The sequence below is a fragment of the Protopterus annectens genome, chromosome 8.part1 (assembly GCF_019279795.1).
Source record: "Protopterus annectens isolate FY-2018-M chromosome 8.part1, PAN1.0, whole genome shotgun sequence".
Taxonomy (NCBI): Eukaryota; Metazoa; Chordata; order Ceratodontiformes; family Protopteridae; genus Protopterus; species Protopterus annectens.
In genome coordinates, this window is record NC_056742.1 from 192,368,863 (window position 1) to 192,395,285 (window position 26,423).

Below are 26,423 nucleotides of genomic sequence, written 5' to 3' on the forward strand. Positions count from 1 at the left end.
CAACTACAAAAATGTAGAAGGTAGGCATCAAACAAGAGTAAGCAGCTTTGTAGTGGTGACATAATTAACAGAGCACATGGTCCTTAGAATTATGTGCCTATGTAAATAATGTGCACCTCAAGCAGCAGAAGTCCCTGCATTTGAAGTGGAGTAGCCATTGCAAGAACTTGCAAGTCAAGCAACCATCCTTGGGTAAAAAAGCTGCCAGAGCACCATGAACATCTGATGTAGTCCACAGAGCACCATGATTATACTCCAATATCAGGAAAAAGACAAAGTATTAAGATCTTCTGTAGGGCAGGATCCAGTCATAACAATTGTTAAGCATTCCACTGAACACTATTCAGATTTTATCTCTCCCTAGGCACAAAGAACTGACAGAGGCAGCCAGCAACAACAGCAGCAGAAGTTAAAACAGCTTTGTTTCTCTCTGATGTATATGTCTGCAAAACTGTCCCTGACTTTGTCTCAAAGTCTTTCCCTCATCTATGGCATGTGTTGCTGTCTATTCGATGGTGCTAGCTAAGTGCTCTACTGGTTTTGAAAGTCAGCAGAATGCTTTGTCTTTTTTTATCTCTTTTAAATGGAAATAGTAGTATACCGACCATATAAAGATCTTACTATTATGTCATTATATGTTCTCGACATGGATGCAAAGCTTCACCTCTGCAGCTTTGCTCATGAGATGAATTTCTTGGCACCCATGCCACAGACACCTGGTAATATCCATGCCACAGACACCTGGTAATATCCATGCCACAGACACCTGGTAATATCCATGCCACAGACACCTGGTAATATGGTTATGATCATAATTATCTCTGTAATTCACAGCATCTCATTGCCACATGCCTGTTGTTTCTGCAAACCTGAGATAGTTTTATACCCAGATTCATTCCTGGAAGAAGACAGTCTTTGGATAAGTAATTTTAAATCTGGGGCTGCACTATATAAGGAACTGTTTCATTTGCACAATGTTGAATCCTTCAGTTTTCATTTCATCAGGCAAATCAACAGTAATACATAGGCTGCAGCCTTGACACACAATGACCTGTCACACAATTGTATTTTATTTTTTTCGTAGTTAAAACCATGGACACATCAGCTGCACCAAAAAGTTTAACATAAGTCAATGCTGTTGAATCAGTTTGGGATGAGGTTAGAGACAGTGCTCTGTGTACTCTATGCTGTAACAGTTTCATTCTGTGCACTAGACAGTCAGCAAACTGTTGTAAGATCTCATGCATTGCCAGATTGAGTTTGCCATTGTATTTATTAAAATTTTGGTAAACAAGTGGAACACTAAAGTCTACGGATCATTTATAGGTTCTGCTCCTGAAGAAAAATAAATTATATAATACTTTGAGATATTCAGCAGATGTACAACAGTTAAAGAAAGTTTAATTATGTATACAGACTGAAGAGTGGATAAGCAAAGAATGACACAAATGTGCTCAAATGTACAGTAACAATGCATCAGAGAAATAAAATGCAATACAAAGAGCACTTTGAAGGTACTATTCCTGTAAATCTCTATAAGTGCATTGGTAAGTACTAGTCTAGCTGCCCTTGTGGGCCTGTTTATGACTTGCCAGTTTTATTTCTGGAGTTGAATTAACCTGTCCTGTACGATGTTAGCTTGGCCTTACCCATCCCATGGATGATAATTGTATATTACCTCTAGTTATAAGAACTGCAATTACATCATAGATAATTTGAGGAGACCCATGTAAGGATGAAGCAGTCAGGAGCTGGCTTTTTCCATTAGTTTCACAGGAGCATTTCTAGGGTAAATTTTGTATTAAACCTCTATAGAGCATTGTCATACCTCTCAATGCAAGAAATCTAGAAAAAGCCTAAAACAATGGGGAAGCAAAGGCCCAGAAATAATGATAGATTTTACATTTTGCTCTTATAAACTTCAAAGTTGGATGGGTATGATGTCTGAAACTCAAAAGCATTTCATCATTTAGAGACTTAAATCCTCACTGAATTTCCAGAAAACCACACATTTTATGAGGAGTGTACCAAAAATGAGTTAAAAATCTGGCCATTCTATGAAAATCTGAACAGTCGAGAGGTGTGATCTATGTTGCACTTGAATAATGATAAAACTGTCTCTTCTTGAATTTGATCGACATTGTAATGAAAGAAGGGTATCTTCCAGATGACTAATGAGAGCATCCTGTTATTACAGTTTTTAAAGATAACATCTACCTGCACCCTACATGAAGGAGTATAACAAACTGTCATGTAGGCTGCATGTAAATATACATACCTCTTTTTATCCATGCTGCTGTTATCATCAAAGCCAGATGGGTAGTGGAAAACTGTGTATCCTATAAATTGGGGAGAGTTCCCTGTAGAAGATATGATACCCGTTTCTCATCATAATGTCTACATGATAAATATGGTTTACTTACTTATTATAGCATTTTATTCACATATCTGACCACAGAAACTTCACTTGCAAAGGTTATTTTTCAACTTCCCCAACTATTTTCACATACATATACGTATGCCTGTCTGAATGTGTATGCATCTATCTAGCCTTTGAAAGGTTGACTATGCAAAGAAATTTAAGTTGTCAGCCTGAAACATAGTAATCATAGTAGATAATTATATTAACAGTTATGTTAATTTTTCACAGTAATGTACCATTATCTAATTACATTAATAAACAAGTAACAGATGTTTGGTATTTTATAACTCCCCATTTTATAACTAACAAGTCATATAATGTGTTAAGCATTGTATTTTTAATGTCAATGTTGTGCATAACAATTAGTATTTAATTATACAGTTGGTAATATTTATACATTTTTTTGCCATTCTGTGTAAAGGAGATGATGGGAAAATGTAAATAGATGAAACAAATGAAAAAATATGTGTATGCATGTATAATGGAGTTGTGCTTTGGAGATTGCCGTTACTGTAAATATAAATAAACTTGATTTGATTAGAACAAATTAAGCTGAACAAGGGCCTTTGACTTTAGACATTTTTTCAGACTATGTTCAGAAATTTTAATATGGTAGTTCATCACTTTGACTCTATAATAACTGCAACAATGAGCTACTTTTCATGATGTACATTTATTGCACAAAATTCATACCACATAGAAGGAAATAGTTGCATTATACAAGAATTACACGTTTGTAGCTTTTTTCTGTAAGATACATAAAACACTAACCCAGGTATACTGAAATATTTTACCTGTTGTGGTAGCTGAATCTGTGTGAAGTGTAGTACATTCTGGGTGGGTAGAATTCAGAGATACATTATTAAATGAGGGCAAGGTCAGATGCAAATGAGGGTAAACAATATGACTGTGTGATTCAGAAACACATATATTTTGAGCAAGACTCTAACACCAGAGTAGTTGCCTTTGGTAAAATCCTGTACTTGCAGGAAAGAGTGCATGAAAATATGGAAGTTGTAGCTGTGACATTAGTAAATATGTATATACAACAGGTTATTTTCACTTCAGGTCATCACATTAGTGTTAGTAGTTACTGTTCATGCAGCAGAGCCATCCATAAAAGCCTGACATGTCATAATTATGGGCTAAACTAAGCCACATACAATATTAACAGTAATCCATGCAATAGTACACCCAGGCTGTGCTATACTATCTACAGAATGGCCCCTCAACACATCATACATGGCTTATACTGGTAACTGAGTACTCAGCTACTTGTGTAACCTTTGCCTTTAGTACTCAATTAGCTGTATCAGACAGAGGTTACACAAGTAACTGAGAACTGAGGGCAGGGCATAGTTATTATTCCATGCACAGGTGAGGAGGGCCACAGTGACAAGTGTTACTTATAGGGAATGTGTCTGCATGTACATGTGGGGCAGTGTGGGTTAGTGATGTATTTGAAGGCATTCACAATGGTTAAGTGAGTGTGAGAGCTAAGGAAACTGGCCTGTCAGGGGTTGGTATCTCCAGTGTCTTCTGATTGGGTAGAGGTAGGTGGTGCTGATGTGCTTGTGTGGGGCTGTGCATGAGCATAGCTCCACTAGATGAAACAGAACAGTGGTGGTATCTAATGGACAGGTCTAGGGCATCCATAGGCTGTATATATGCTGAATACGGGGCCTATATCATAAGCACAAAAGATCATATGTGCGACAACATATACGTCGACACATAAAACATGAACGCTGTAAGCAGTGAATGGCCACGTCCTCAAATATTTTCCTAGTGAAAAAATTCACATGGCTGTTTACAAAAAAAAAGTTAGAAACTTAAATTAGGTGGGGGGCTTCGACACCCACACCCTGCAAAGTGGAGGGCTGTGCCCCCCACACCCCCCTAATTAAATATAGCAACTCAGAGATCATACAATGAAGGAAAGGGCAACACCATGTAGTTGACCAAGTACCTTCTTGCCCTGTGACATATTCATCAAATCACTTAAATGTGTTTCAATGAATATGTGTAGCACATTACGTGTTCACTTTTTAGTCGTTTCGTGCTTATGATATTGACCCGCTGAATATGTATGTCCTTCTTCATGGTATGTCATCTCCTGGTAAGGTCAGATGCATGATTCACAGCATGCATAGATGAAAGAGTGTTCCATAAACATGAACAGTGGTATATGGTGTGGGTGATCTCATATACCTCATATGTGTCTATATCCATGATGCACCACAATGTCCTCAAGACTATATGATAGTGCTACAAGTTCCAAACCATGTCCTCCTTTTCCCACAGTGGCCTTAAGCACTGGAGGCAGAGGTGGACCGGCCATATTAAGAGTGTTGCCTATGAAGCAGAGAACTATTTTTTGAGGTAGTCATGCTGATCAGATTACCTGTATTCCACGTCTGTTTTTCCCCATTCTTTCCCCTTTCTCCTACAAGTGCTACATGACCTAGCAGTGCAAATAACTTTCAGCCATCTTGATGCCATTGCTTGCAGAGTACTTAACAAGTTTACCTTTTACCAGTATTTGCCTTAGAGCAGTGCTAATTCCTTTAATTTCTTATGTTACTCTATTTCCAGTTCAAATTCTGTAAAACTAAGCAACTGCTTAATTTCAAGTCAAAGTGTATCAGTAAATTTGTCTGTTTGTTAGTAGCATAATCTGAATTCCTTGGCACACATTTTCTTTCATTCAGAGAGGGCAATATTTGTCTTCTTACATAAAAAAGTAAACAAAATAAAATCAAAGTACTATTCATTAAATTACTTATTTTGATACCCCTTTGATTTATATTAAATTGGTACGACAGGAAGGATTTTGGGAAAAAAGAGGATATTGGAGCATGTTAGTGAGAAAAAAAATCAAAAATGGAGCAGTCTGGCAGCAATGCATTTGTTTTCCAAAAGCATAGCCATGATAGTAATAGTAATAGTGATAGTAATCTTTTATAGGCCACCCTTCTAGAACAAATTGTCTTAGATGAAAGACAAAAACAACATGTGAAAAATTGTGTATTATATAAGGATATATTATTTATATTGAAATGTAATACTTTGCACCCAGTGAGGTAAAATAACAGATGCTCAATGGGCAGGTATTTTAAATGAGTTGTCTGCAAAGTTGTCTTAATTGTTTCTGTTTTGTTAATGAATGTTCTTTTAAGTAAGTCCAATGTTAATGTATTTGTAGGTGTGTTTTTTGTAGTTGTTTTGTTTCTTTTTCCTCTTGGAAGGCATTAGGTATGTAACTAAGATGAAGTTAGTTTTTATTGCCTTTACTTTTTTCACTAACTTTTTCCGAAAGTACAGATACATATAAGAACTTCCCTAAAAAAGTCAAGAACTGTGAGGAAATATTATGTATGTATTTATTTATTTATTTATTTATGGCTGTATTTCTTTCTTTAAGAATATACACTGATGCGTGCGGTTTGACCGTCTTATATTGCCTAAATTCAACCCAGACGTCTGTATGTACTGCACCCAGTTGATCAATCACAGTTGATTAGGTTTATTCTTTTGACAAAAGCAAAAAACAAGTTTATTCTTTTGACAAAAGCAAAAAACAATCTCAAAGCCATGCTTCTGATTTCTTCCTGTTGCGAACCTACATAGGTAAATATTTGATTATGGCATTCATTAGCATGGTCATTAAATTCTATTTCTTGAATATCTGTGACCTCAATTCATACTTTTTGCTTTGTCACTCATAACAGTCAGGGCATTTTGAGATAATTTCAGATTATGTTTAGTGAAGTTTCCTTTTTTGTCAGTTTTCTAATGAAATAAATACCAGGCTCATCAGGATAAAGTTTACTTTGATTAAAACTGTTTTGTCATGCTGCTATTCTATGTCCAAGACATCCTCCTTCATCCCAGCATGGGGAATCCTTCCCTCTCATCTGCTTCCACATATTTTACAACATCAGCACAGTTCACTTGCAATGAGCCCCAGAAATTTATGGAGAATGTAAATACAAAGCTGCTACTCATTTTAACATTAAACTGGATAAAGTATGAGGAGCATTTACTCCAATTGAAGAAAAAAGGTGTGACAGTTTATGATGAAAGGTTGTGGTGAAGGACAATTACAGAGCAACAGAAAATAAATAAATACATAAATAAATAACCAGTAACTCTTAAATCCATCTCAGTACAAGACTTGAGTAGCCAGTATACAGGGCTACACCAGGACATAACTCATAGATAGGGCACTATAAAGCCTAAATAACGTGAGGGGTGAGGAACCCAAGGTGTGGGAAGGAAAGGATAACACAGCAGCACTCAGGATATTAACATGAATAAGTTCAAAGTGATGGAGCTGTTGTTCAGGCAAACTGCAAATACTGGAAAAAACATGTAAATCAAGTGCTGATTCAGATAATGAGAAAAGTGATGTTTTAGTTCAGCTGTATGAATGTGAAAACTTTACCAAACTGACTTCATTTAAAACCAAACAAAATAAAAGAAAAATAAACTCAAACTGTTTAGCTTAGGTTTAGCTACTGGTGTCTATAAATGCATGTTAATCATTGTTAAATTACCATGCAGGTGTATTGTCAGATCCATGGAGGAAGTATTTTTTGTCCAAGTTGGTACTTTCTGTAAATTATCTTTAGATATAATTTGTAGTGTAGAGCATTCAGAAATTTTCTGGGTTGAATTTGGTAAAATTCAAGGTGGCCCCTGTCATGAATAAATTATGAGCAATGCTGGGCATTCCTTTTTTGATTTTTAACACAGCTAAATAAGGATTTATAATTATCTTTGGTTCCAGAGGCCAGCCTAAATTGGTCTAATAGTACTGTTCAGCTTTTTGTAATACTTTTTATTTTATCCTTGGGAAGATTGGTTTTGGATCTACTATGTAATTTAAGAAGTTTATAGTTTTTGCTATATAGTTTATTTAAGTGGCTAGACCAGCATGGTGGTTTGTGCTTGAATTCCTTACTATACTTTGTTCTGGTATGCACTGCTTGTACTCTACATTATCTTAAATGGGTGTGGAAGCCTTAGTGAAGATTGCTGCTGTAATAAGATCAGAAAAGGTGCAGCCATAAGGAAATGTTGATATTTCATCACATAGTAGGCTGAGGTTGATATGTTTGTTAGGAGCTTTTAGAAGTTTAAAGGAGAAGGTCACAATGTTATGGTCAAAATTCAATAGGAAAGCAGATATCAGTGCTAGAAGTGGGCATATTTGTATGAATTGGGTCAAGAATGTTTTGTTCTCTAGTGGGTTTATTTACCTGCTGATAAAGTGACTTTTTGTTATGTATAGGAATTTGGAACATATCCTGCACTGGTGGTATGGCTGTCCCATTTTATTGGTGGATTGATAAGCTCACCCAAAATAAAAGAGTGTTTTCTAATAGTGCAATCATTTAAAACACCGAGGGATCTGACATGGTCACTAGGGGACAAAGAAGGTGTTCTGCCATGAGCTATTAGCTGATAGCTGATCCTACCTAGAGTGATCTGTAGTTCAGTGAGTTCAGTTTGGGAGTCCTTATGGGGGTAATATTTTCCTTGGTAAATATAGAAATATAGAAACTCCACCACAGATGGGCAAGATCATGGTATACACAGAGTGCTCTCTTTACATTTGAACCAAGTTTCAGTAACTTTGCAGACACAGATGCTTTTCAAATGCAGGAGTGCCAAGATCAGGTAATTTATTACTTGGACTTCTGGGGTTAGGGACAGCCACCTTTATGTGATCCAGTTTTGGGGTTGATATGTTAGTTTTACTGGAATGCACATCAACTTGATGGTGCTTGAAAATGCATTGTGGGTAGCAAGACTTTATCTAGTATGCTGAAGCCCTGAAACAAATGGTGCAGGTCATCCTTACCAAAACATGAAGGACTGTCAAGCATCTCTTCCCATGCTTACACATACTAGTTCCCCAGAATGACATCAGTTATTTAACCAATTATTGAATCCAGTTATCTGTTTCTTTGCATCCAGGCATCATTCAAAATGATAAATGCTTTTACACAGGATGTCTTACCCATATTTGTAAAATACATAGAAAACTCTGAAATGCCTCTCTACATATCACTAAGTGTTCTATGTCTCCAGTTGTTCACTCACACATGCAACATTCCACATCATAATTGTACTGTCAACAGTTAGATTTGTTAGGGCCCTTGTACCATCAGATATCCCAGCACTCACTGTAACCTTCTCCTTGTCCATCCTTGTGACTAATGTTTCAGCATTCCAGGCAACAGTCACCTATCACTAAAACATTTTTATTGTTCATATGGTTCAAAGTTCTTAACTCCATGTAGAACATACACTATGCCTAAATATGTATAGAGTACTAGATTCATTCATTCATTTATTTCTTAACTGCGTAAACTCCACTAGTCTCTCATGTTTTTCTTCAGGAGTAAATTGGGAGCGCTGTGGCTTTTCAGACTCCTACAAAAGATAAATAGAGATTGAAGGACTCAAATGTTTTTGATGACATTTCTGAAAGTTATACAAGAAGATACACTGATGATATCTAATACATCTGAATTTATTTTGAGAGTTAAAAAAAAACTGAGTTTTGCTATGATTTGAGAAAAAAACTTAGAGTTGTGGTACAGGAGCTCCAATATTTCCATAGTTAATCCTTTACTAGTATACACTTCTGATTTTTTTTTTCATGTTTGTAGTTTGTATCACTACATTTGCTGTGAATTTGTGGAGTTGCATGATTAGTTTGATTAAGAAGAATGTGTGATATCAGAATTGGCTAAACAAGAGGAAAGTCAATGAAATAATAACATGTAACACGGAGTGACTGTGTGTACAATATGTGAAACTAATTCATCAGAGGGGAGATCATCCAAGAACACTTTGGCATCTAGAGTAGTCTAAGAGGTAGGAAAGTGCCCTTTCCTTGGCTTATTCTTCCGCTTTCTCCTAGTATCTGTATTATTGGTTTGAGTAACATTTTTTTATTAATTAAAAATAGTTAAAAATCTCAAGAAAGTATAAAAAGTCCAAGAAACATCTTAGTGATGATTTCTGTGTGTGCTAAGTATGGTAAGAAAGAATTGTCTGTAATATATGTAGAAGCTGTAGAAAAATAAATCACTGGTTTAAATGTGTACTTTGAATGAATGCTTTATCATTCAAGTATATTGCATGTGTTGGAGTCAACTTGTGAAAACGATTTGTTAGCACAATTATTTGTGCAAAGATATGCAAATCTTGAGTAGCATGCAAAGTAAAATAAAGCCACAGCTACAAAAATAACTAAGCATTTGGAATAAAAAAAAATATTTTGATTAGACAACACAGATGAGAAAAGTGCACTATAGTGCTTTAAACACTTTGATTAAGAACAATATGAACTCATTACTGGGTGCATTTCTTGTTTATTCTGGCTGCCCTACTAAAACCAAAGAATTAGAAATTGCTACCCAATTAATATAAGGAGAAGTACAATTTTCAGTTACCAATAGCTTACATAGTGGGCTTGCAGGATGAAAAGTATTCACCCTCAGAATGTATTTTTGATATGTGTATCACAAATTGTTCAGCCTAATCTCATATTCACATGATACAATGATTTATTTGCTATTTTTATATTTGATTTCAGCTTATTTAAACATTGATGATGCTATTGATTGCTTGAAGATGTGTGACAAACTGACTAGTGCAGTGATCCTGGAAGGAAAATGCACAACTATAGGTAACTATATCTAAGAAAAGAAATCACGTTATTATGCGTGTTTGCACATATGATTCTGTACACTGTTCAGAAGCAACTTATAAACAAAGGTAAGAAGCAGGAAGTCACACCTTTTACAAATTCCAAAAACACTGTGGTCATTGTTAGTGTGATTGCAAGTTTCACTTTAAAGCATATTAGTAGGGGGGTAATAAAATGGGGGAAGTCAGAAATCAGACTGCTGTGAAGCTTGTTAGCCTGGATACTTTAAGTAAGGCTTGTTGTTATAGTGCATGTAAGTTTGATTTGAATTACCACTGAATTGATGTTATTGGTGATTTTGGAAAATCAGGAGTTTATTTGTATAGTGATGCTGGAAGAAATCTGTATGGAGAGTATATGCTATTTCCACTCGCTAAGGTTAGAGTAGAGCTATTATGTACTATTGGAGCTGTCAGGAGCTGATTGGTGTAGTAACACTAGAAGGAAAATGCTTAACTCATAGAGAAAAAGATTAGCAAGAAGTTATTTTACTTTATGTTGCACATTTGCATATATGATTTAGTTTACTGTTTACAAGCAACCAATTTAGATGAAAGAATAAACAGCTGTTAGAGTTACTACTGATGTTTCTTTTGTAAAGCTTTATAGGGTGATGATACAAGTGGCCACCAGATAATCATGCCACCTCTGTCTGTAGCACTGATGCCATATGAGAGGTTTGTCATTGCAGTGAATGGATGTATGTTTTTCCCATTGACTGACATTGAAGTAATGCTATTATTTACAGTAGGAAAGTGGCAGGAACGAATTAATTTGTGATCCTGGAAAAATATGTGTATTTATTATATTATTTTCCCAATGACAACAACTACAGTTGAGCTTTTGCTTATTTAGAAGGTATAAAAAAAATACTGGAACAGTAATATTGAAGGAAGTACATACATAGGCAAACATTACCTTAGAAATATGATTAAATGTATGGGGGTATGATTTGAAGCACCTTTTAGAAAACACAAGCTATAATCAAGAGTAACAGCAGGGATGTGTGCTTCCTAAAAGTTCCAAAAGATCAGTGGTCAGTTTGTTTTTGTTTGTTGTTGCTGTTGTGCCTGTGTCAATGTAATAAAAAGTTGGGCTATGCATGGCTTCACAGCCATGGGACATGAAACTATTTTCCCCATAAAAGCAAGAGTAATATATTTCTTTGTTCTGTCTAGAAATATCACTTGGTGCATGGCATAATAACATGTTCTAAATTGTTTGAGAGCACAATCAGCCTCACTTTGCTGTGTACCATAGACCAAGTACACCCTATAACTGTAATGTATGCAGTACAATGCCACTGATTTAATGAGAAGAAAGATGTGCTAAACTTCAAACAAGAGATTGGAGATGGAACACTTATTTTTCCCATATAATTTAGGGGGATGTTTTCAGTGAATGTTATAAAAGTCAAGTGTCTTGATTGTCTTGACTCCTTCTTTAGTCCACTCTACAGTCATAGAACTAATAATCTTTCTTTGTGTTGTACATAATAGAATTGCATTGTTTTATTTAATATAAATATATACCCGGTGGCATATAACATATGTGGGAAAAGAAAACTTATTTTGCTTATATAAGCAAAAACACTATTTCACTTAATTTTGTGTGTTTGCAAAGACAATTTTGAACAGTTTCAAATGGATAAGAAATGCAATTTACTGTGGTTTTGATTGTTAAAAAAAGTTTTGTTCCATCTATGTTGTGTGCAGTATGAATAACAGTAGTGATGTACCCATTGCTGCACACCATTGGACTAATTCAAAACACATGCTACTCTATATGTTGGAGAATTATAACAAAGAGAGTATGGGAAACAGACTTTTTATTGAGATGGGGCTGCAAAATTAGCTTTGCACCTTTTGATCATAATGAAGCTGCATATATGATTTAAAATTATCACAAAAATGTGACATTAGCATTATTCTGTTGAATGTAAAAGAGATGATAGGAATTATCAAGGAAGAAGTTTATTAACATTAACAATAAAATTGTATAAATGACTTTTATATCATCTTGAAGATTTTATTGCATATCAATTTGCTTTGATTTTTGCTGATCAGCATGTGGTACAGATTTGATGTGGTTGCCCCTGTTTAAAGACCCTTGTTAACTGATGTAATGCAAAACCATGTCCAAGTGAATTTGTATTTGCTTTAGACATGTCACATGTGTCTAGCATAGCACAGAAGGATTTAGGGCATTCCAACTGAATGTGTAGAGCTATGCAAGTGAGACATTCAACCCATGGCATTTTGTGATCACTTGCATTGTGTAAATGTAGACTTCGAAAATACAACATTTTTTTTTTCAGCATTTATTATAATTTAAGTAAGTTTCTTTGGTCTAACTAAGATACTGCTGTTTATTTGACTTTTGAGAAAATTTTGATTTAAGTGAGCATGCTAACCCATTCACTGCACCATATATTTTTCTCTCATGAAATGCATTCTTCATGGACTGTAAAGTTAGCCACATTATTTAAATGTATACAAGTGTGCCACTGAAGAATTCTAATTAAGGGTCTAAGTGATTTTCTTTCAAGAGGAAGACAGTGTTACATAGTAAAGTGACTTGTAAGGACATGTTGTTTTACATACATACATAAAATATTTCAAGCATTTTCACTAATGCCCTTCTAGCTTAGCAATATACCAAAATACTTCTTCCCATAAAAAGTGCCCAGGCTGTTTTTAAAAATATCTAAACTAGCACTTGCTTTAATGTAATTTGGTAGTCTGTTCCATGCATCAGCTACTCTTGTCAGAGAACCAATTAGTACACTTTTCATTCCTATAGAATCTTGTTTTTAATTACTCCATGTCTTTTGAGATTCTAATACCATGATGGGAATGGACCCCTCTCCTAAGTCAAAGTATGATTAAAGTTCATTAAATTAGTATTGTTTCAATCTTTTATGTCAGCCAGAAGTGCTCTTTGCAGCACCCGCAATGTGCCCAGTAATGACTCCTTCTGCAATTCGTATGGGGTTACATGTATTGGTAACATATCTAAGTAAGACTGTAGATTCTTTTTTATAAGACCCTTTCATCCTACTACTATTGGAACTGTCTGGGTATCTTTCTTCCACATTGCTTTAATTTCTGCCAGCAAATACTGATAGTTTATGACTTTGTGTATCTCTGTACACAAGACACTATAGTCACTGGATGTGGTGATTTCAATTATCAGTGCTACATTTGTCTTCTTTTCATAGACCACTATATCCAGTTTTCTAGCATCTATCTTTTGAACTGTTGGTGATAGCTGATCCCATGTAATGTAGACTTCATAATTTTCTATGATGCTTTGTGGCTTATGTTTCCAGTGTTTTTCAGCCACTTCAGTACCATAATGTTTGCACAATCCCCAGTGCAGCAGTCTTGCCACATTATTATGCATTTAAGTATACAGTCCTTCTGGCATTAGTATGCCAAAAACAGGAAAAATAGTGTACAACTGATTCCAATTCTGTTTTACAAAACCTACATTTGTTTGTGTCTCCCACATGTTCAATGGACTTTGTAAACCAACATGTACATAGTCCACTATCTTGTGCTGCCAATATTAACCTTTGTTCTCTTGGTTTGAATTTGCCTCTCCTTAACCATTCTTGTGTTTGATCCTGATCACATGAGGTTATTCCAGAAATGTTATACACTTGCAACTATATTTATGCATTTTCCAAATTTCTTGCCTTCTCATCTGGTCCTTCACCTTATATTCTTTCTATTTTTTGGCACATTCAGTTGCTGGATGATTTTAATCTACTGCCGGATTAAGCAGATGTTTATTTTTCTAATGCTTCAAAACTTTCATTATGTTAGGGTCTTGTGAAGTCAGCAGATATGTGTGCAGTCCCATGATTGCAGATCTATACATGTAGTCAATTTGAAAGAGGCCCATCCCTCCTTCAGAATGGGAAATATATAATCTTGGTATGCACTGATTTGTATAAATCATTTGGTGAGCATGAAGCATCCTTCTTGTTTTCCTGTCTAAACTATCCAACATGTTTTGGGGCCAGTCAGTCACTCCAAAACTGTAAGTTAGGACACAAAGAGCACACTGGTTTATAGCTTGAATTTTGTTCCTAGAGGGCAATGCTGTTTTCAGGATTCATTTAAGTCTTCTAAAGTATTCCTTATTAAGTTTTATTTGGGTTTATATTAGATGATTGAACTTTCAAAAGTTCAACTGTCATATGGTCGACACCATATGATCAAACTTTTGAAAGTTCGAACATTTTAATGGAGATCTACATACAGTGCGGAATGGGAAGATTTACCTTTTCTGCACTGTAGTGCGATTTCGGAGTTGGTATATTTAAAGAGCGAGGGGGTGGGGGGTGGAGCACCCCAGATGTGGGGTGCAGGGGGGCTTGCCTCCCCTGCTTAAAATGTTCAGGTAGGTTATTTGTGTAGTTTATTTTTTTTATTAGATGTTCAAACTTTTAAAAGTTCAATCATGTGGTGTCGACCATATGAAAGTTAAACTTTTGAAAGTTCAATCATCTAATATAGACCCATTTTATTTGCATTTGTTCATGTTTTATTGTTGATTCTTCATCAATTCCCAAGTATTTATAGATTCCCTCTTGCTCAAGTTCTTTTATATCACATTCTTGTCCCAAACTGATGTTTTCTTGGTGCTGCAGTTTTCCGGCTTTAAAGGCTGCACATTTATCAAGACAAAATTACATTCTTATATCATCTGAAAAGGTTTTGACAACTTGCATTTGTGCTTTCAGTTCCTCATCTGATGAACTATACAGTTTTAAATCAGCGACAAAGAGAAGATGAGAAGTCTTTAAACTTTTTTTTCTTGGAGCCAAATTATAGCCATGGACCAAGCTGTTAAGTAGACAGCTTAATGGGTTAAGGGCAAGACAGAATAGCAGTGGTGACAGAGTCACCCGGGAATATCCCACTTTCAATTGTTATCCCTGGGATAATAATTTGTCCTTAATCATGACTTAATTGCTAAGTGGTCTGCCACTGCTTCATGGTCACTGTAATGTAGTCAATCAGCATAGGATGTATATTATACATTTTTAAGCAGTCTTTTATCCATGCAGGTGGGATACTCTCAAATGTGTTTTTGTAGTCAATCCATGCATACTTAGATTCTTCCCTTTTTTACAGTTCTCCACTATGACTTTATTTAACAACAAGTGATCCTTTGTCCCATATGATGTTCTTTTGTTCTATTGTCATAACTGAGTTTTCTTCTAAATGACTATAACTCTGTCAGCATCAATTCCAGTGTATAGTTTATATGTCATCAGAAGGCAATTTATTGGTCTATAATGTTTAAAGTAGCTTGCAGATTCATTCCTAAGTAGGAGCATTGTTTTTCTTGTTATTTGTCAGGATGGTGTCTAATTCGGGTGTGCATGTAAATAGTTCTTACTCATGGCTAAATCTTCATGCAACAATGTTAATACTTTTAACCAGAAGTTAGGTGCTGCATCTGGGCCTGGATTTTTCTAATTAGAGGCTTTTTTTTTACTTTGTTTCAGACTCACTGGCTGTCATTTCATCCCATTTCATATCCTGTACCTTCAAACTTCTTATTCTTTCTTTGACTTCTTCTATCTTTTTTTTTTTTTTGGTGGTCTTTCAATTTCTTTTATTTTTTTTTTCCCAGTACTCTATAAAACCTTTTTGGGTCATCAATAAAATGCTTAGTTTGTACTTTCCATTTGTATTAATCTGCATATCTTCTACGTTTTCCACCTGTGCTGAGATTTTTAGTTTATTTGCAATAGTGTACAATAAATCCTGATTTGTTCTAATACTGCTCATTGTTTTTATCACATATATCTTTATAAGTAGTTTTGTTGATCTGTTCCCTCTTTTCTACTCTTATAAAAGTGACACTTATTTTCTTATTTGCTTAATAGTTTTCTGTATTTGATACTTCCATGATGGTATTCAATTTCTCCCCTTCATTTCCCTCACTACTGTGTGTTGTTGTGATAGAACTTTATCAGTTATTAATTTAGCTACACAGTAATATATCCTGTTTACTTCTGTTATATCGCATGAATCTCTATGGACAGTCCTAATTACTGTGTTGATTTGTTTTATCGGACTTTTAACTTTTCATTTTTATTGACCTTCTGCACTCCTTGATCTTAATATGCCTATCTCTATTAAATCAAGCAACTCTTATCTTAGCTCATTTTCATCTAAACTGAGGGTATGTTTTTTGTTTTCCATTTCTTGCAAGCATTCTATAGAAAGTTCTATAACATCTTCCTGTAGCACATTCTCTTCATTTCATCCTATGCCATCTGTTGCTCTGCCATATGGGAACTCACTGGCCTATCACTCCCCAACATTGACTGCATCCGAGTTTCCACAGTTTCCTGTTCCTTCCCTTGCTATCCAGCTTCAAGTGAATGTTTATACTGGTTTCCTGTAGAAGGTTCCAAAATATTTTCATATGGCACCTGACCAGTTGCTTCCCATTTCACTGGTTCCCATTAATTTGTATGTCCATTGCTCTATCCTGTTATGGTGCTTTCTGAATTAGATTTTCTACACTGAATCCTTCACTTTGCAGGTACTCCATAACCTCAGGGTCTGTTTCTTTAACTTCTCCATTACTAATCTCCTTTCCTGCTTTTCCTCTTTGTCTTCTTATTTTTTGAATTGTAAAATGTTCCATGTCTGGATTGCTTTGCTTGTATTTCTCTTCAAATATCTTTGATGCTGCTCTTTTTTATTGGTTAGTTTTGATTTCTCCTTTGCATAGATATTACACAATACTAAATATATTTTTCTTTCCCATGTCCATATTTCTTCTTCAGATGTCTCCTGATCTTCCTGTTTCTTCTTACTTTGAGGACTCATACCATCATGCTGTGATGTGACCTGTGTTAGACCTTCTATGCCAAATCCTTCACTTTGCAGGCACTCCATAACTTCATCTTCTATTTTTTAACTTCAGCTTTACTAATTTTCTTTTCTACATTCTCTCTTTGTGATATTATTTTTATTGTAAAATTGTCCCTATCCGGATGCCTTTGCCTGTATTTCTCTTCAAATATCTTTGGGGCTGCCTTCTTTCTAATGATTTATTTGGCTTTCACCTTTGCATAAATATTGCACCATATCAAATCTCTTTTCCTTTCCCATGTCCATATTTCTTTTTTATACTTTTCAAAAATCACTAGGATTTGTTATTTATATTTTTGCACTTCCTCAGATGCTTCTTTTTCCAAACAGATCAAAGTTTCCAGTCTATATACTGTTTTTCACAAATCTGTTTTATTAATGAACACAAAGTTTTATCTGAGGCCTCTGGCTGTTTTTCTTGTGGAAGTAGTTTTCTTTCCTTTAATTTGTTAGTCTTTTTGTATATCTTGTGTCTGGAAATTCTGGGCTTTTTGCATAATAGTAACAATACATAATTTCTTTCTTATACTTAATAGTCCACTCTATTGTCTTTATGGCTCTTGTTTGGCATATTAGTTTTTATGAATTTTGAGGACTGTTACTTCCTTCTACAACAAGGGGACCATCCACCCCCCAGGCCTGGCCTGGCCTGGCCCCATTGTAGGAATGTTTCTGTTTTTTAAGGATTCTACACTGTCATTTTTTCCAGTCCTGGCACCAGTACGCCTGCCAGGACCAGGCACTTTTTTATCCTGGGTCTTGTGCACCCAGCTATCTTTTTTTCATTTTTGACCTACTTCCGTCCATGATATATGCTATGTAAATACAGTCTGTGTATCAGTGTCGTCTTGGTGAGATTTTGTGAAGAACAGGGTCCACCTCGTGAAAGTACTCACCAAGACTTGAGGATGAATTGAGTTTCAGCAATACTACTCTCCTTTGCTTGCTGACTTATCATATCTCCTTTTGGATCCTTGACCTATCATCTCTCCATTTGGACTCCTGACTTACCATTTCTCCATTTGGACCCCTGACGTATCATCTCTCCATTCGGACCCTTTGGGATTTGGAATATTCCACATAGGTTGCCTGATGATTCTCTAGTACTTTTTGATAACCCCAAAGATTCCCAGAGGTAGTTGTCTCTAAAGCCCATATATATCTGAATAAGATTTCCTCTTAGATATCTGTAAGAGACACTGTACAAGTTCAGATATTTTAGTCTTTCATAATACCTTAAATTTTCAAATCCATGGATGCCCTTTGTATATTTCCAGTTTACTCATGCTTGTTTTCTTATAGGGCTTCCATATCATTATGTCATACTCAACACTGGGTCGAAAGCAGCTAACAATGACTTCAACATTTTTGATTTTCTCAACTTTATAAATCTTTTTATAAAATCTATAGTTCTATAACTATCATTAACCATCGGTTGATATGATTAGAAAAACTCATAGTTGAATCTATACATACCATAGTGCTTAAATGAGTCTACACTTACAATCACTGTGTGCAGTATTAAATATTCACCTTTCAATTTATGTTTCCTAAATCTCATATGCATAGTTTTTGATGTATTTATCAGCATATTCTCCTGTGCCCAAATGGTTAATTTAGTCAAGTTATTTTGCAGACATGCCTTATCTGTAACACATGTAATCAGTTTACCCAGTTTCAGGTCATCTGTATATAGACTGTAGAACACCTCTGATGAAAAAGTTAGGTCTAAAAGATGCAATCTAAACAAGTAAGTGCCTAGGACAGAGCCCTGTGGGACACCCTGACTGTAACTAAGGATTTTGCCTGTCCAGTTGCTATATACTTGTCATGTTCTATTTGTAAGCCATGATCCATCTTATCAAGAGTACATCAATAGTTAGTTGTTCTAATTTATTGATCAATATTTTGTGTATGACCCTATCAAATGCCGAAGTTAAATCTATATAAATTATATTACAGCACAATTTTGCATTCATAGCTGTTATTATAGGTTTACCTTTATATCGGCGATCCCAATATGGGCGAAATGACTTCCGCGAATACCGAATTGCAAACATCTCCAACATCAGATTTCACATAACCAAATGGCAAAACCTTGTCCCTTTTTGACCCATGGTAGCACTGTGTGGAGGTGTGGCATGGCCGGAAATGTCAAAATGCGACATTATTTCAGCATTTAAAATTTTTTGCGCTTTGGTTTTGCTTAAACAGTTTGATTAAGTGGCTGGTCGATCATGTGTGATCGACTATATGAAGGTAAACCATTATTATATTGTTATAGAACATCATATTACAGGTGGTAATAGACCTATCTGAACAAATGCATGCTGATATATGATTTCAAGTCCCAACCTATCCAATTCTGACAATAACATATCCAATATTACCTTCTTCATTAGTTTTCCATAACATGAAAGTAGACTTAAGGGTCTGTATGACTTGGGGTTTATTCTACTCCCTTTTCACTTACAGACAGGTCTAATAAGCACATGTCTCCAATCTTGAGGAATCTCCTATCTATCTATATATATATATATATATATATATATATATATATATATATATATAACCTATTGAATAATAGATATAATGGTACAGTAAGTTCTTGCTGAAGTGTTCTCAGGTCACCATTCCAGCAGTTCAACTACGTAAAATGTCAACATCAGCAGTCCTACAATACTATAATCCACAAAAATAACCCAACAAATTTGCAATAAAGTAAAGAATTCACATTACTGATTTAATAAAACAATTCTGAATAAGCTACAAGAGGGTCTCACCCAAACAAATAACTGGTGCCAGAAATATGGCCTCAAGCTAAATGCCAAAAAATGCATCATCATCCCCTTTGAGGAGAGTGATGTCCCCACAAATTATCACATTAATAACAATGTTGTAAGCACGCAATAAGTCATATGGTACTTGGGCACCCAGGTTGATAGAAACCTGACTTTTGACTACCACGTTGTCTCCGTTGTAAGGAAAGCTTTTTACATGGCCCACTTCATTAGCAAGGGTATCTCATCCAGGGACAAGGAGGTCATAACATCCCTGTATTCTTCCTTTACAAGAGCCATTATTGAGTGCAATGCCCCTTTTGGCATGTGCCTCAGCAAAACACCCTGCCAAAAGAAAGACTACAACCATTTCTGACAAAAAAGGTCAAAGGTCTAAATTCACTTACTTATCCAAACAGACTAAAAAGCTTTTTGCTTTCCTCTGTCTCTCACTGGCCCCTATAAATTTCATCATTGGCTTGCTTTCCAGGCTAAGAAAGATCCTGCCTTAAGAGACGTCCTCTACCTCAGAAATACTGGTTATACTTATACTTAAAGTGCTCACTACAAAGACCACAGCCTTCACTGCAACATAAATAAGCCACTTTTTATGGACAGGTTCTTGACACAAAAACCTTCAACTTCTGTAAAAAGCTCCTCTCATTATCAAACAATATAGTTCAGCAAGACGATGGCTGAATGGATAGCCATAAATGTAGTCCTTGGGTAAGTAGCATAGCCTTCATCAAACCAGATGGAAAATCCACATACTAACCTTTCCCAGCTGGATGGCTAAGATCTAATATTGGTTACTCAAGTCTAGTTGCCCAAGAAGAGGGGCATGTTAAACTAAGAATTCCATTTGCAAAATTATATTCAGTATACATATTAAATCTCTCTCTCTTACACACACACACACACACACACACACAAACACACACACACACACAAACACCCCTACTTTGAAAATAATCACATGACACTAACTCACTGAATGAAATTGTCTGGAAGTCAAAATATCTGAAAAAAAAATCATAATAGAGATGGATTCATCCATGTAATTTCCAACCACCAAAAGGACCATCAATAAATCTACAAACAACTACAAACAACTACTCGGCAAAAAGTAAATCAATAAGAAAACCATAAACTATAATGCTACATACTGGTGTAAACATATAACTTGTGTCAATCCCCAGGTTAATCCATACCAAAAGATTGTTTCAGAGCTTCAGCTATGTACAAACAGCTTTCTCCTAAAAACTTAACTCATTGATATTTGCCTTACTGCAATTATAACTGTAAAAAAATGTTTTTAAGTTTATTCTGTACCTCAATGATTCTCACTGTTACAAGATGTAATTTCTGCCATATTGTATGAGTACTACATCCATAATTTGCTGTCTCTCTCTCTCATGTATTGTATTATATTGTTTTGTGTTATTTTTGGAGCTTTTCTCCCCGAGCCTCCACTGAAAATGGACCTGTGTCCAGTCGGACTTCCCCGATAAACAAATGTAAAATAAAATAAAATAAATAAAAATAAACTTCCCTCCAATCTAAAGCCATTTGACATTCAGACATTTTAATTTGTGCAGAAGTTACTCACAGACTGACAGTGTACTGAGCTGTAATGCTGACCTTCACTTTTGAAAAAAACAAATTCCCAGACTTTGTCAATAGTTCAAAGTCTCGAGAGGATTATTTATTATATATTTATTTATTTTTGGAAAACATCTTTAAAACTGTTAAACTGATTACACACCCAGAAACACAGAAAAGTTATTGTAATTATGTAAACCACAGACTGCTGCATGAAATCAAAAGTCACATTAGCACTCTATGCTTATGTCCGAAAAGATGAATCATACCTGTCAATTCCAAAATAAGTAAAGTAGCTTAATAAGGTTATTTGCAAAGTTACATGGCAGTTTATATTGGAAATAAGCAGAGATATTAAAAAGGCTCTGTTTTTCATAATTATGTCGAAAAGTCTTCCAAGGTAAATACAACTTCTGATTTAGTATGGAACCATACCTCTCAACCTTAGAGCAGGAAATCTGGACAAAGTGAAAAATAAAAGTGGGATACAGGCCCAAAAATAGTTATGCATCACAGACATCATTGAAACAACTGTAGCTGCAAACATTATACATCACTTATAATCTTTCTATCCCATTATTGTCAGTTAAACATTATATGGCTCATTCAGTCCTGCCTTCTTTTGCATCAAAGAAAACCATGCTTTGAAATGACAAATGCATTAAAAATAATAAATAAAACACATTGCATCAACTTCCTGCAACTTCCTACCTGCAAGCAACCACAGAGCTTTCACTGAAACTAGGGCTGCTTGTTTCCCCAGAATGACAGCTCTCCCTAATTAAGTCTAATGGTATACAATCTACCAGTATCTGGACTACCTGAAAGAAATTAAATTATGGCCTGTAAACTGAAAGTACACTTTGTTTAATTAAACTATATTTCTAAGCCCACTTACTATATTTTTTCAGTAACATCCCAATATCCATTTCCAGGTCACTTTACAAGACATTGGCAGTGGTAGACTTGGCATCCTTCAGAGCCCCACGGGCCCACACTAATACATCATCCATTAAATGTAAATATCCATCCACTGTAAATGGCAAGAAGCTATGTCTTAAAAAATCTACTTCTGGCATGCGTACCCAAGTATTAGGTTTTGAAAAAAAGAAACATATTCTCCACAGTCTGTAAGTCTCTGTCTATAATAATCGTCTACTGTTGCAACACTCCCAACACATAAGCACACACATACACACTAAAATCCCCAACATTTAAAAAATGACATTGTGCCAACTTGATTTGCCAGTATTGATGATCCACCAAAGCTATGCTTACTGTTGTTCAATCTACCACTGCTTAGAACCCACCAATGAAAAAAGAGTGTGTGTGTGTGTGTCTTTCGGCTTTTCCTGGTTAGGGGTCGCCACAGCGGAACTCCGGTCCACCAATGATTGGCAGTAGAGTTTTACATGCTGACTTGCCGGGCCTAACGCACAACCTTCAATGAAGGAATGCCCATTCACGCATGTTGTCACACAGTAGACGCTCTAACTGAGAATCGAACGGGCAACGTCTAACTGTGAGGCGACAACGCTACCGCAGCACCACCACCGCAGTACCAATGAAAAAACAGTACTAGGTGCTTTTTTGTTTGTCTGAAAAAACAATACAATTTTATATACTACAGACCCACATAGTCAGTCCACTACTGACCCATTAACCCTAGGCTGCTGTCTCATTCTTACTTCCTGGAACTGCATTACCTTGGATGACTACTTTTATTTCCTAAGCAAAAGACACAAATTGGAAGATGAGGCAAAAATACGGACATTCTTTGAAAATCCATACAGTTAAGAGGTATGAGTTCATGTTCAATACAACACTCTCCCTGTCAGGAAAGCCGCAATTTAATGAAAGTGTACTCTTAATGTATGATGTATTTGTGAGCTAACTTGCTTGTGTTCAGTAGGTAGACTGATCATTGTTAGCCTCTTTGTGCATGCATCTCTGTCATGCACACATATACACACACACACTTCTTCTACTTTCACGCACACACTCACTCACTCCATACTTATCTATTAACACAGGTAATTGCTGTCTCTTTCAAAGGCAACAGCGGCAAATCCATACATGAGTCCCTCTTCAGCGAGAACACACACACACACACACACACACACACACACACACACACACTGATTGTTCGGTGCAAAATAATGGTGTAAACACACGGACCCTTTTTTGGTTCAAAAACAAAACTAGAAGGGTGCTTTGGCGCATGCACACAACGACATTAGCATTACAGGTCACAGGAGCGAAAAACACAAAACAAAAAAAAGTGTTTTGGGGCATGCGTACATCGATGTTGCAGTTAGAGGTTGAGGGCCACATGGAAGAGCTCTGAGGGCTGCATGCGGCCCACGGGCCACAGGTTGGACATGTCTACTCTAAACATTGTTTTTAGAAAAGGACAGAATATCAAAAATGTATTAGAGTATGCAGCCAATTCACAGATTTTTACACACTAAAGGAGGTGGACATTTAAATGAGGAGCCTGAAACCAATGCAAGCATATATTACAAGGGGAAGACGTATATACAGGCAAGACATAAGACCCTATACAATAAAAATTACTCTAACTGTAATTCACAGGGATTAGCTTATTTAGTTACATGCGGATCTTGTGATGCCTTTTATGTAGGTAAAACCAAAAGGCAACTAAAACGCAGAATATATGAACATCTCAATGATGTGAGAAAGAAGAACAGTACTAATGCCCTGTATAAACATACATTGGAATGTAGCAATGCACAATTTTTCTTTTCAGTCATTGAAATGATCCCTAGAGAAATAAGAGGGTGTCCCTGCGAGGCAAAATTGGAGTTCAGGGAAACCTTTTGGCAGATAACCCTGGAGGCTAACAGAACCCCAGGGCTAAATGATTTTATTTCCATTTACCTCTTTTGAAGCTTAGATCTGCTAAATTATAGACGTGACCTTCTATTACAATCCTGATATAAGTGGTACACATTTTTATCTTTATATTATTTGGTATATCAGTTGTCATGCTATTTATCATATTTATTTATTTCTTTATCTTTTTTACAACAAATGATATTTTATAGTACATATATGATACAATTGTACATATTCTACCTATATTCCAATCGTTATGGTGGTTATTTATATATTTTGTACATAACATTTAATTCACCTTTTGGAATTTTAATAGTTATTAGTTGTATGCTTTTAAGGGGTTAATTAACCTTACTAATCAGTTAAGGGGAAATGTATATAATGTGAGAATGTAGATAAGTTTAACATTATGTCTGAAGAAGTCTGAGGGATACTTGGACGAAAATGCCTTGTTCAAATTCAGTGTTTATGTACTTTGATTAAAGTTTTGGTTCTGCGTGCAGCTCTTCTACTGTCCCGTTTTTGGTTACTCTTTTAGTTATTTACTCCATCCAGTCCCTGTCATTTCTTTTTTTACCTCAGCAGAGTTCTCTCTCTCTCTCTCTCTCTCTTGTTAAAGCCAGGCATAATAATTGCAGGATTTACTTTTATGGTAGAAACTTTTTTTAATATACAATTATTTTATATGTGGGAGATTCTGAAGAATAGCTGGTGTTCTACAGTGCTGTTCTAGAGAAGACTTGACTTGATAAATATAGGGAATTTGGTAAGTTCTTTAATAGTGTGTTAATTAAAATGCTTAAGTAACTGAAGAACTTGTATGTGAGCTATGCAGAAAAAAGTAAATATGTAAAGGAACTGTGCTAATAGGCTGGACCAGGAATGGTATTGCCTAGTGGTATATCTCAGGACAGAAGAGAGCTATTCTATTCAAGGATACAGTAAGCCCTTAATGACTGCTGCATATTTTAGTATTACAAAATCCAAATTTGCAAACAATGGTGACCTCATCTACTTACTTCTTAGAGAATGCACTTAGCTGATAAATGGAAATAGATGCACAAATCCTATGCTTTATTATCAAACAGATAGCCTGAGTCATAATATATCTAGGGAAATGTAATCTTCAACTGAATGAAAGATAGACATGGCATTCTGTTCGCAGTCATATACATTTTTTAAACACATTTTCATTGTATTCACCTTATCCAAACAGTAGAACAATTTACAATCAAGTGCCATTTCAAACAGGAACATAAAGAAAACAATCATCAAGTACAGCACAATGACTATGCAAATTCATGAATTTGGTTCTATGCTCTTCTTTCAAGGTCTTGCAGATAAATAATTATTTAAAAATTGTTTTGCGTACAACATAAATATTAAACAATGAGCGGAGATAGCTAGATCTTCAATAATCACAAACAAATAAATGTAATAAGAAAATAAATATACTAAGGAAATTAATTAATTTATTGCATTATAGAGAGTGATAATCAGCCAGGGCAACAGTTGTACTCCCCACTTACCTACTCTATTCAGTTAGAACTTGTTTTAGTAACTTTCACAAAGGTTAACACATATTAGATTAATGTTGGTAATTGTCTTGCTACATATTATTTCTATCAACTTATTTTTGCAGTATGACTTTCCCTGTATCCAAGTGTGTTATATACCGTTCTTTTCAACTTCTATGACACAGATCCTATGACATTTTGCACAACTTAGTTGTAAACTCTCATTCTAGCTGTGACTGCTCATTCACATTTTTCTTCTCACCCACTCCTCCCAGATAACTGAAGCTGTTACCTGGTTCCAGCATTTCCCTTATGCCTCAATTTTGTGCTCCTTCTGATTTCCCCAATCCTCTACCATGAGAATAAACGTGACATGATGCCTGTTTTGTCTGCACTCCATTTCATTCCATGTTCAGTCAGCATTGCATTCTATTCCCCATATCATTTGTAGAAGTTTATGCTCAGAGTCTGTTTAGAATGCCACATCATCTGCATGCAACAGTTGTGTTGCTCTGTCCCTTCCTGTCTTTTTGCTGATGTAGTCCAACACTAGTATGCGCAGTCTCAGGATCTGGGTAATTCTAACCGCCCATTTTCCTTTGAGGT